We start from the raw sequence: 12,352 nt of genomic DNA on the forward strand, positions 1-12,352 counted from the left end.
TCTGTAAAAATTGTAAGAGTCAATGTGGACATGCCAAATTTTCTTAATTTCCTGAGGATGTATAGGCGCTGTTGTGCTTTCTTGGTCATAGCATTGACATGAGTGGTTTGCATGGCAGTCAGAGGTTACTGATGCTTGCAACCATTACCACTACTGCACCCTTATCTCCCCAGCTTTTGGATGCAGCCTTGCCAATGGGTTGGTCTGGGTTAAAAATAATGTTAAAAATAAACATAATCAACCACAGTAAAATTGGATTGCGTATCATAATACAGAATGGAGGTGTTATATTGATGTCAAATATCATATGCAAGCAGATATGTAGATTTTCAATTTTTAAACTGTTTTATTTAATGAGAACCGATTACTTATGCTATCTGTGATAACATTATGCACATCAAAATTGTTCTTGTTCTTCGTAGTTTTGCAGAAGAATTTACCGATGCATTTTGTACGAAGGGCCTGTACGAAGAATCCCGTCCATGTGACCAATTTGCCAAGAAACATTGGACGGGATTCTCCGACCCCCCGCCGGGTGGGAGAGTCGCCGGGGGTCGGCGTGAATCCCGCCCCCGCCGTCCTCCAAATTCTCCCGCCCCCAAAAAATTTCCCCGGTGTGAGTCGCGCCGCCCGCCTCGGAGAATGGTGGGGTCCGGCACGACTCAATGGGCCCCGGGGCTGACCGAATTCTCCGGCCCGCGATGGGCTGAAGTCCCGCCCGTTCTTTGCCAGTCCCGCTGGAGTAAATTACAGTAGGTCCCTTACTGGCGGCGCGGGTGGGTTCCGGGGTTCTTGGGGGGTGCGGGGGGATCTGGCCCTGGGAGGTGCTCCCATTGTGGCCTGGCCCGCGGTCAGGGCCCACCGACCCGCGGGCAGGCCTGTGCCATGGGGGCACACTATCCTTCCGCACCAGAGGCCGTGGTCCTCCGCCATTCCTGGTGCGGACATGAATCCCTCTGCGCTTGCGCGGGGGTGACGCCAGCATGTGCTGGCGCTCCCGTGCACACGCCGGCTGGCGGAGACCCTTCGGCGCCGGTTGGCGTGGTGCCAAGCCTCTTTCCCACCGTCCAGCAGGGAGCCAACCACTACGGGGCGGGCCTGGCCCCTGAAAGTGCGGAGGATTCCACAGCTTTGGGGCGGCCCGACGCCGGAGTGGTTCACGCCACTCCGTCCCGCCGGAACCCCCCGGTCCACCGGGTAGGGGTGAATCCCGCCCATTATGCTTGCCTCAGGATTTCCATAAAATACAGATAAAAATAAGCAACTTCCAATCTTGGAACCTGAGCTTGTTTAATAATTCATTCAACAATTTAATCTCAACAAAAAGAGAAATATTGCTTGCCAGAGGATAATTTATACAGTTAACGACAAAACTGTGCTGTTGCCTTGAGATGAAATCTGACAAGAATTTGACCTTATTTGAAGTATTGTTGGTTGTTGAAATGTTATGCTTGAATTAGGATTGCACTTTTTGAAAATTATATTTCAGTTGGAAAGCCTGGCCAGGATTCTCCAATCCTGCGGCCAAGTTCTGACGTCGGCGTGAAAAGTGGCGTGAGCCACTCCGGCGTCAACGGGCCTCAACTGGCAGCTATCCACCCCTTTCTAGTGGGCTAGTACGGCGCCCGAGTGGTGTCCGCAGCTCCAGCGCCCGAAAGCCGGCGCGTCCTCCCGTCGATTCTCCGACCCGGCACGAGGTCGGAGAATTCAGGATCCTACTTTCTGAGAATAAATGCGGGGTGGGATTCTCCCCGAACCGGTGGGGCGTGCCGTACCACCGCCGAGGAGTGGCGTGAATCACCCCTGCGTCGGGTCGCCCGGAAGGTGTGGAGTCCTCCGCACCTTCAGGTGCTAGGCTGGCGACGGCGGGGTTGGCGCCGTGCCAGCCGCCGCCGAAGGGTTTGGCGCCGCACCAACCGGTGCCGAAGGGCCTCCGTCGGCCGACATGAGTTGGTGCATGCGCGGGACCGCCAACGTTTACTGGCGTCATCCCAGCGCATGCGCAGAGGGGTTCTTCTCCGCGCCAGCCATGGCGGACCGTTACAGCGGCTGCCACGGAGGGAAAGAGTGGCCCTACGGCACAGGCCCACCTGTGGATCGGTGGGCCCCGATCGTGGGCCAGATCCCCCCCCCCCCCCCCCCCACCTCATTGAGGACTCCTTGCACTTTAATAATTCCATATAACCATGGCAGCATCTTCTATGGTCTTCGCTGACTCCCTGGACCTGCTTCAGAACCTCACGGTTCTCACCATGGGCTGGTAAGGATACGATAATACCTGGGGGCAACAATAATGGCAGAATAGGAGAAAGGATATGGGTGACTGGGGGGGAATGAGTGGTGGCTCATGAAACAGTGGAGGACGACCATTGTCTTCATAATCAGAAATGAGCGGAGCCTCATGTTGGATGAGCACAGCTGGGAATTCAATCTGTGGGTCGGTGGAGATGCAGGTCAGCTCAGCTGGGAAACTGAAAGAGTACGCCTGCAGGGGGCATTGGAAAAGTTCGGGACAGTCAGATAAATGAGATGGGTGAAGGCTATGCGTGCATGGAGAAGGGCTTGAACGAGGCTGTGAAAGGCCACGAAACAGACACTTCTCCCTCCAGAATCACTCATGGTGAAGCTGTCTGACGCTGAATTGCATGTTTTGGGGATGGGGAGAGATTCCTCAAAATTTCTATAATGAGGTGGAAAGACAACACAGGATATTGAAAATCACTTATTGTCACAAGTAGGCTTCAAATGAAGTTACTGTTGAAAGCACCAAGTCGCCACATTCCGGCGCCTGTTCGGGGAGGCTGCCCGCAAAAACGGCACACTGGGACTGCGTGATGGCTGGGTGGCCATGCGGCGCAGGCCTGGGGCAGTCGCTGGTTGGGGGCCAAGGATGGGGTCGCTTGGTCCGCGGGGAATGAGGTGAGGCTGCGGAATGAGACCTCCATGGTGGTAGCTAGTTCTAACGTGTCCTCTAAGTTCTGGGCCCCTTTTTCTAACAACCGCTGGCGCACATAATTCGATCTGAGGCCTGCCACGCACACATCCCTAACAGCAAGTTCCATGTGCTGTTCGGCTGATACAGCCTGGTAATTATAGTCCCGAGCTAAAATCTTTAACTCCCGCAGGAATTCTTCTAACGACTCCGCGGGGCGCTGGCGGCGGGTCGTAAAAATATGGCGCGCGTAGACCTCGTTGATGGGCCTCACGTACATTCGATCTAGCATGGCTAGGGCCCCCGTATATGAGTTAGTACTATTTAGTTGAGAAGATATACGGTGTCTCACCCTTGCGTGCAGTAGACTGAGTTTCTGCTCCTCTGTAGTTTCTGGAGTACTTGATTCAGCCAGGTAGGCCTTAAGACATCTGAGCCAGTGCTCGAGGATTCCTCTTGCCTCTGCAGCCTGCGGGTCGAGTTCTAGTCGGTCAGGTTTGAGGGCTGATTCCATAGTTGCTTCTTGAGTTGCTTCTTCTATTTCTTCTTATCGATTTCTTCTTGTTCCCTAAGATCATTAAATTGATGTGACCATCAATTCACACGACACGTAGTTGGAAGTGAACAGTGGTTTTAATGATCTTACAACGGAGCCTGCCTGCGATGAGATGAACTGGGAAGCAGGCTCAGACTGCCAGGTTTTATACTTCCGGTTAGTGGGAGGAGCCATGGGCGGAGCCAAGGGTGGAGCCCAGTACAAACTCCTCATCTCCCCCTAGGGGCAGAGCCGCGCAACTGCTCGTATACCGAGCTTACACAGACACAGTACATCATATATAATAACAGTGTAAATAACACGGACTGTGATTCACCACACATACCCACCTCATCTGAATGATTGTGGTACAAGTTGCTGGCCCACTGACGTTGGTCTCCTCTTTGAATGCTGCCATGGAGCTCTCCTTGTCAGCAAGCTGCTTTTTCAATGGAAGGTGTTTCAAAAATAGATTTCTGCAACAAAAGTTCTCGCAAACTAAACACCAGGGTGCAGAAGAGGGATCCAGATTGAGAAGCATCAGTGGTGGAGGTGGCAAGAGGAAAGGACCACCATCAACAGATTGTGGGAGCGGATAGCTGAGGGTGGGGAAGGGGTCATCTTAGAGACTCTAGATCCAAGGACCTGGCATCTGGACCATAATAGATCAAATAAGCTCATGTGGTTGATCATGTGGGCGGTGTGGTGGCATAGTGGTTAGCACTGCTGGACCACAGTGCCAAGCACCCGGTTTCAAAACCGGCATTGGGTGACTGTCTAAGTGGAGTTTGCACATTCTCCCTGTGTCTGCGTGGGTTTCCTCCAGGTGCTCCGGTTACCTCCCACAATCCAAAGATGTGCAAGTTAAGTGGATTGGCCATGATAAAAAAAATGGCCCCCTTACTGCCCAGGGATGTACAGGTTAGGTGGGGTTACGGGGTAGGGGGAGTGGGCCTAGGTAGAGTGTTCTTTCGGAGGGTCAGTGGTGACTTGATTGGCCGAATGGCCTCCTTCTGCACTGTAGGGATTCTATCAAGGCCAGTGAATGCATTGTAATGTTGTCTTCTAATCACCACGACACCAGCCTCCCAATCTACTTAATGCACATCTTAATTGCTCACCCAGCAGCAGTCATAGAATCGTAGAATACCTCCAGTGCAAAAGGAGGCCATTCGGCCAATCGAGTCTGCAGTCTGCAATGACCCTTTGAACAAACACTATCTAGGCCCAATCCCCCGTCGTGTCCCTGCAATCCCACCATAAGGGCAAATTTAGCATAGCCAATTAACCTAACCTACACATGTTTGGAGTCTGGGACGAAATCCACGCAGACACAGGGAGTGCGGCGCTAACAATTGTACACAAAGACTCGAGTGCAGTACAAGAGAGGCTTTATTACAGTGAGATGCTATTTCTTTGGCGGCAGAGGTAGAATGGCATCTCAGTGAAACTTACAAATATTTATACTGCTCCCTGTGGGCGGAGCTAGCCGGCAGGGGCTTACCGGAGAAGCCTGTAATACAGGTACGGCCATACATCCCCCTACTGCAAGCACACATATCAGTTGTTAGATCACCACAGTCACCCCCTGTCAAAAATGAGTCCGGCGGGGGTGACGTGGAACTATAATACATAAAGTGATCTATTTACAAAAGGGCAAAACAAAAGAAAACCAGGAGTCCATCAGGCAATCCGGTCACAGGTTGAGTCGGATCGGCGGTCGAACGTTCCGTTGCGAGCGACGTAGCTGTGGTGGCGACATCTGCACAGGCGCCGTTGGTGACGTCAGTGCAGGTGCTGGCGGTATTGTTGCTGGCCAGTGGCGGGATGACTCCGGGAGCGAGCCGAAATCTTCCATGTCCTCCAGTGTGGGCAGGGGAACGAGGGATGGACCTGGTGGGGACGAATACGGGGGCGCCGGGGAAAAGGAGGGTGGTGCAGGGGGGGGGGGGGGGGGGGGGGGGGCGTGGGCATGGGATCGGCACCCGAAGGAGCCAGGTCCCGGAGCGAGACTGTGTCCTGGCGGCCGTCGGGGAACTCCACGTAGGCATACTGGAGGTTCGCGTGGAGTAGGCGTACCTTGTCCACCAGGGGTTCCGCCTTGTGGTGCCTGACATGCCTACGTAGAAGGACTGGGCGTGGAGCCGTGAGCCAAGTCGGGAGCGACACCCCGGATGTAGACTTCCTAGGGAAGGCAAAAACACGTTCATGGGGTGTACTGTTAGTTGCGGTGCACAGTAGTGACCGAATGGAATGGAGCGCGTCAGGGAGGACCTGCTGCCAGCGAGCGGCTGGGAGGTTCCTGGACCGTAGGGCCAACTGGACGGCCCTCCATACCGTCCCATTCTCCCTTTCTACCCGCCCGTTTCCCCGGGGGTTGTAGCTGGTCGTCCTGCTGGAGGCGATACCCTTGCTGAGCAGGAACTGACGCAGCTCATCGCTCATGAATGAGGATCCCCTGTCACTGTGGATATAGTCGGGGAAACTGAACAGAGCGAATATGGAATCAAGGGCCTTCATGACGGTGGCAGACGTCATATCCGGGCATGGGATGGCGAAGGGGAACCTAGAGAATTATCGGTGGAGGGGAGGGGCCCTTTGAAATCTACGCTGAGGCGTTCAAAGGGGCGGGACGCTTTCACCAGCCACGCGCGATCTGGCCGGTAGAAGTGCGGCTTGCACTCCGCACAGACCTGGAAGTCTCTGGTGACTGTCCGTACATCCTCAACGGAGTAGGGCAGATTGCGGGCCTTGATTAGGTGGTACAACCGAGTGACCCCCGGATCGCAAAGGCTCTCATGCAAGGCGCGGAGCTGGTTCACTTGTGCGCTGGCACATGTACCTCGGGAGAGGGTGTCTGGGGGTTCGTTGAGCTTACCGGGGTGATACAAGATCTCGTAATTGTAGTTGGAGAGCTCGATTCTCCACCGCAAGATTTTATCGTTTTTGATCTTGCCCCGCTGCGTGTTGTTAAACATGAAGGCTACCAACCGTTGGTCAGTGAGGAGAGTGAATCTCCTGCCGCCCAGGTAATGCCTCCAGTGCCGCACCGCTTCAACGATTGCCTGGGCCTCCTTTTCAACAGAGGAGTGTCGAATTTTGGAGGCATGGAGGGTGTGGGAGAAGAATGCCACGGGTCTGCCGGCCTGGTTTAGAGTGGAGGCAAGGGCGACATCTGAAGCGTCACTCTCTACTTGGAAGGGCAGTGACTCATCTACTGCGTGCATCCTTGGCTGTGTCTGAGCGGATACGATCGAAGGCTTGTCGTGCCTCGGCCGTGAGGGGAAATTGTGTGGACTGGATCAGTGGGCGGGCCTTGTCCGCATATTGTGGGACCCACTGGGCGTGGTAAGAAAAGAACCTCAGGCATCGTCTGAGAGCCCTGGGGCAGTGGAGGAGGGGAAGCTCCATGAGGGGGCGCATGCGGTCGGGATCGGGCCCCAGTAGTCCGTTTTGGACAACGTAGCTGAGGATGGCCAAGCGGTCTGTGCTAAAAACGCACTTCTCCTTGTTATAGGTGAGGTTGAGGAGAAACGCAGTGTGGAGATATTTGGCAAGGTTGGCGTCATGGTCCAGATGATCATGGCCGCAGATAGTGACATTGTCTAAGTACGGGAACGTGGCCTGCAGTCCGTACCGGTCAACCATTCGGTCCAATTCTCGTTGAAATACCGAGACCCCGTTAGTGACGCCGAAGGGAACCCTAAGAAATTGATACAGGCGACCGTCTGCCTCGAAGGCAGTGTAGGGTCGGGGGCAGCGGATGGCAGGGCCCATTGTACGATCGGCTGAGGCGAGGGGGGGTTTCGGGCGTGATAGTGGCAACCGTTCGGGACTAGCACACCGCTGCAAAGTGGCCTTTCTTGCCACAAGATTTGCAGGTCGCGGTGCGGGCCGGGCAGCGCTGGCGTGGGTGCTTCTGCTGACCACAGAAGTAGCAGTGGGGACCCCCAGGGTGTGCGGTGCGGCGAGCAGCACAGGCGTAGTGCGCAGGGGCGGCTGTCGGGGGGGCCAGTTGCGGGGTCCACGAGGGGTAGGACGGGTGGGCTGAGTGGCTAGCGTGGTAGGATCGCGCATTACGGGAGGCGGCCGTCATTGATAATGCCAGAGTCTTTGTAGCCGCGAGATCGAGAGCGGCCCCTTCCAGCAGTCGTTGCCGGATGGGGTCTGATGCAACACCCGTTACAAATGCATCCCGCATGAGTAAATCGGAATGTTCTGTGGCCGTGACGGCCTGGCAGTCGCAGTCTCATACTAGAGGTATAAGGGCCCTCCAAAAGTCCTCAATCGACTCACCCGGTTGTTGGACGCGTGTAGAGACTAGATGTCTCCAAACAGGGTGTTCGCCGACTGTGTGTAGTTCTCTTTGAGCAGTTTCATGGCCCGGGCGTAGTTAGGCGCGTCTTGAATGAGCGGAAACACGCTGGAGCTGAGTCTTGAGTAAAGAAGTTGTCGTTTCTCAGCCTCCGAAGGTGGAGGGTCCGCTGAAGAGGTGTAGGCCTCGAAAACTGCAAGCCAGTGAATGAAGTCTTTCCTGGCATGGGGCGACTGCGGATCCAGCTGTAGGCGGTCAGCTTTAACCCTGAAAACCTCACTGTAATAAATTGTGGCGCTTACAATTGTACACAAAGACTCGAGTGCAGTACAAGAGAGGCTTTATTACAGTGAGATGCTATTCCTCCGGCGGCAGCTGTAGAATGGCATCTCAGTGAAACTTACGAATATTTATACTGCTCCCTGTGGGCGGAGCTAGCCGGCAGGGGCTCACCGGAAAACCTGTAATACAGGTACGGCCATACATCCCTATGCTGCAAGCACACATATATACATTGGTTAGATCACCACAGGGAGAATGTGCAAACTCCACGCAGACAGTTACCCAAGGTCATAATCAAACCCGCGTCCCTGGTGCTGTGAGGCTGCAGTGCTAACCACTATGCTACCATGTAGCCCATGTCACCATGCCAGGCTTTGGCACTTAGAAATTACTCTTAACATCCCGATACTGCACCCACCTTTATACACCTGCTATTGCTGCTAGCTTCAATTACACTTCTCACTGTCCATATACCTTGAATTGTGTCATGTGAGTGTCCCTTTAAGAATGGTTTGGTCGGGGACTTCCGGTGGCGGCGATGAGTGAGTGAGCCGCACATTCGGTGGCTCTCACTCCGGCGGGATTTGAGGACCTGGTTCCCCGGTTTTGCGGGACTGTGGAGCACTGAAAGGACGGCCACAGAGGTGCTGAGGAGCGAGCAGAGCTGCATGGAACCGCGGGAGGGCAGAAAGCAGCGAAAACCGTAGAGGAAGGGACAAAGGCAAGGTGCAGGGGAAGCTGACCCAGGAGCAAAGATGGCGGACCTATGGACCTCGCGATCCAGCAAGCGCTGGAAAACATGCTGCAGGTGATTAAAAGCAGTTTTGAGTCGTTGAAACGGGATGACTTGGACCCACTTCAGAAGGCAGTGGATCAGTTGAGTCAGAGACTGGATGCCCAGGACAAAAAAGTTAAGGAGTTGGGAGAGGAGGTGGAGGAGCAGGCGGACGCGCAGACGATCGCTGCGCTAGAAGTCGATGGGTTGAAGGAGAGACAGAGAAGACTGCTGGACAGAGTAGAGGAGCTGGAAAATAAAGCCCGCAGACAAAATCTGAGGATCATCGGTCTCCCGGAGGGGGCTGAAGGAGCTGATGCCACAGTGTTTGTAGCTGACCTGTTGGTGCAGCTGAGGCGGGCTGAAGCCTTTCCGCGACCGCTGGAGTTGGAGGCGGCACACAGAGTACAGGCGAGACAGGTGTTCCCCCCCCCCCCGTCCGATGGTGATCAGGTTCCACAGGTTTGTGGAGATGGAACGGGTGCTGCAGTGGGCAAAGAGCGCTAAGAGCAGCACGTGTAATAAGTGTTCTTCGCATTTATCAGGGCCTAAGCCAGGAGGTGGCCAGGCATCGAGCAGCCTTTAAACAAGTTAAGGAGGTGTTATTCAAAAAGCACGTAAAGTTTGGTCTGCTCGTCCCGGCCCGTCTTTAGGTCACGCATCAGGGCCAACACCACTACTTCTCTGAGCCTGAAGAAGCGATGGACTTCGCGAGGGATCAGGGGCTGGTCTCGAAAAAAGGACCCACGGATGCAAGCTAGGGTCCGAGAGTTACCGTTTGAGGGGATGCCTACTGTGCTTGGACTGCTGGTTGACCGTTTACTACTTTAAAGGTGCCTTGTAGTGTATTTTTTTGGGCAGCTTTTGTCTGTGGGGGGGGGGGTGTGGGGGAGGAGATCCCCCCTCCCTCCCCCCCCCCCCCCCCCACTCCCCTTGTATGGTCTTTTTCCCTTTTTTTGTTGCTTTTGTTTTCTCTTTTTTTCTGCTGTGGTGGGTACCTTTTGTCGGGCTCTTGGGTTGCGCTGGAGCCTTTATCGTTACATAAGGGTGGCCCGTCAGCAATGGGGATTAAGGATGTTGGTTGGGGGTTTTCATTTCATTTATGTTTATGGTTTTTATGTTTTTTTCGGATGGGTGATGTACAGGTATTGTGTTATTGCGGTGTTATTTTATTAATGCTCAGAAAGGGACGTGGGTTATCACTTTTCTGTGTACACAGCTGGAACTGTATTGTACCTGGAGCAGCCTTGCGGTGCCGTTTGATGTTTACATCTTGTTTGATCTTTCTTATCTTAGTGAGACTGCTCCAGTGGGTCGGAGTGGGGGATGGTGTGCTGATGAGTGGGGAGATGAGATCGGGGAAACAATGGGAGTGAGACAAGTGGGCGTCGGAGGGATGAGTCACCAGGCTTGCAGATTGACTAGTCAAGGGAGTCAGGTGGGGGGGGGGGGGGGGGGAGAATACAGCCAGTAAATGGGAGGGGTGGGGTTGTCGGGGGATGTTGCTGGGGGGGTAGTTATTCTGCTGATGTGGGGGGGATCTGAAGGAGGTAATGGAGAGGAGGTCGGGGGTGGAGGTGGCCAAGAGACAAGCCAAGAATGGCACGGCTCATGGGCTGGGGGCAGGCCCAAGAAAGGTTATGGCTGACCGGCGTGGGGGAGGGGGGTTTTTCCCCCCCCAACGAAGCTGATTACCTGGAATGTCAGGGGACTAAATGGGCCAGTTAAAAGGGCACGTGTGTTTGCGCATTTGTGGGCTCTAAAGGCGGGCGTAATTATGTTGCAGGAGACACATGTGAAAGTGTCTGACCAGACTAGGCTAAGGAAGGGCTGGATCAGACAGGTCTTCCACTCGGACTTGGATTATAAGTCCAGGGGGGCAGCAATTATGATCAATAAGCGGGTCCAATTTGAGGTGGAGGGCGTAGTCGCAGATGGCGAGGGCAAATTCCTTGTGGTAAGGAACAAACTGGAGGGGAGAAGAGTGGTGCTGGTGAACATATATTCTCCGAACTGGGACGATGTTGACTTTATCAAAAGAGTGCTGGGGGAAGATCCCGGACCTAGACTCACGTAAGTTGATAATGGGGGGGGGACTTTAAAAACGGTCCTTGACCCGGGGTTGGACTGGTCATATCCCAGAACGGGTAGACTCCCAGCAATGGCAAGGGAGCTGAAAGGGTTCATGGAGAAAATGGGGGCAGTGGACCCATGGAGAGCCAGACAGCCGACGGGAAGGGGCTACTCGTTTTACTCACATGTTCATAAAGTATACTCTAGGATTGATTTCTTTATCTTGAGCAGAGACTGTGTAGGGGAGATAAAGAATACAGAATACTCGGCAATCACTATCTCGGACCATGACCCGCATTGGGTGGACCTGCATGTCGGGGGGGGGGGCGAATTACCAATGCCCGCAATGGAGGTTGGACATAGGATTGTCGGAGGAGATGTGGATATGTGAGAGACTTCAGAAGTGTATGCAAAATTACTTACAGGTGAATGATACGGGGGAGGTTTCAACAGCAACCCTGTGGGAGGCGCCGAAGGCAGTAGTGAGGGGGGAGCTGATCTCAATTCGGGCTCACAGGGTCAGGGCGGACAGAGCAGAAATGGACAGATTGGTTAGGGAGATTTACCGGATAGATGAGGAGCATGCGGCATCCCCGGGGGAGGACCTACTTCGGGAGAGACAGAGATTGCAGGCGGAACTGGGGGTGCTATCCACGAGTAGGGCCGTGGAACAATTTAGGAAGGCGAGGGGAGTGGTGTATGAGCATGGGGAGAAGGCCAGCAGATTGCTAGCGCAGCAACTCAGGAAGAGGGAGGCAGCCAGAGAAATAAGTAGAGTGGTTGATGGGGAGAGGAGCAGAGTGGAGGACCCGGCAGGACTGAATAAGGTATTCCGGGACTTCTATAGTAAGCTGTACACTTCAGAACCCCAGGAGGAGCCAGAGGAGATGAAAAGGTTCCTGGATGGACTAACCTTCCCAAAAGTAGGCGGGGGACTAGTGGACGGGCTGGGGGCCCGATTAGAGTGGAGGAGGTATTGGGGGGCCTAAAGACCATGCAGTCGGGGAAAGCCCCGGGGCCGGATGGATACCCAGTAGAGTTTTACAAGAAGTTCTCGGAGATAGTGGGACCGGTCCTAACTAGGGTTTTTAATGAGGCAAGGGACAGAGGGACCCTGCTGCCGCCGATGTCGCAAGCCACCACCTTGCTGATATTGAAGCGGGACAAGGACCCGGAATCCTGCGGGTCATACAGGCCAACCTCCCTGATCAATGTGGATGCCAAGCTCCTGATCAAGGTTCTGGTGATTAGAATTGAAGACTGCGTACTGGAGGTGATTGGGAACCATCAGACAGGGTTTGTGAAAGGCAGGCAGCTGACAGCTAACTTGAGAAGATTGCTTAATGTGATGATGATGCCCCCGACAGGCAGGGAGGTGGAGGTAGTGGTGGCAATGGACGCTGAGAAGGCCTTCGACCGGGTGGAGTGGGGCTATTTGTG

The 12,352-nt window shown here is 54.3% G+C and overlaps 1 protein-coding gene across 6 annotated transcripts in view; it reads left to right on the forward strand.

Annotated features, from left to right (window-relative positions):
- galnt13 (UDP-N-acetyl-alpha-D-galactosamine:polypeptide N-acetylgalactosaminyltransferase 13) overlaps positions 1 to 12,352 on the forward strand; it is a 704,750-nt gene that overhangs the window by 232,196 nt on the left and 460,202 nt on the right. The window lies entirely within an intron of this gene.

The sequence above is a fragment of the Scyliorhinus canicula genome, chromosome 2 (genome assembly GCF_902713615.1).
Source record: "Scyliorhinus canicula chromosome 2, sScyCan1.1, whole genome shotgun sequence".
Lineage (NCBI taxonomy): Eukaryota > Metazoa > Chordata > Chondrichthyes > Carcharhiniformes > Scyliorhinidae > Scyliorhinus > Scyliorhinus canicula.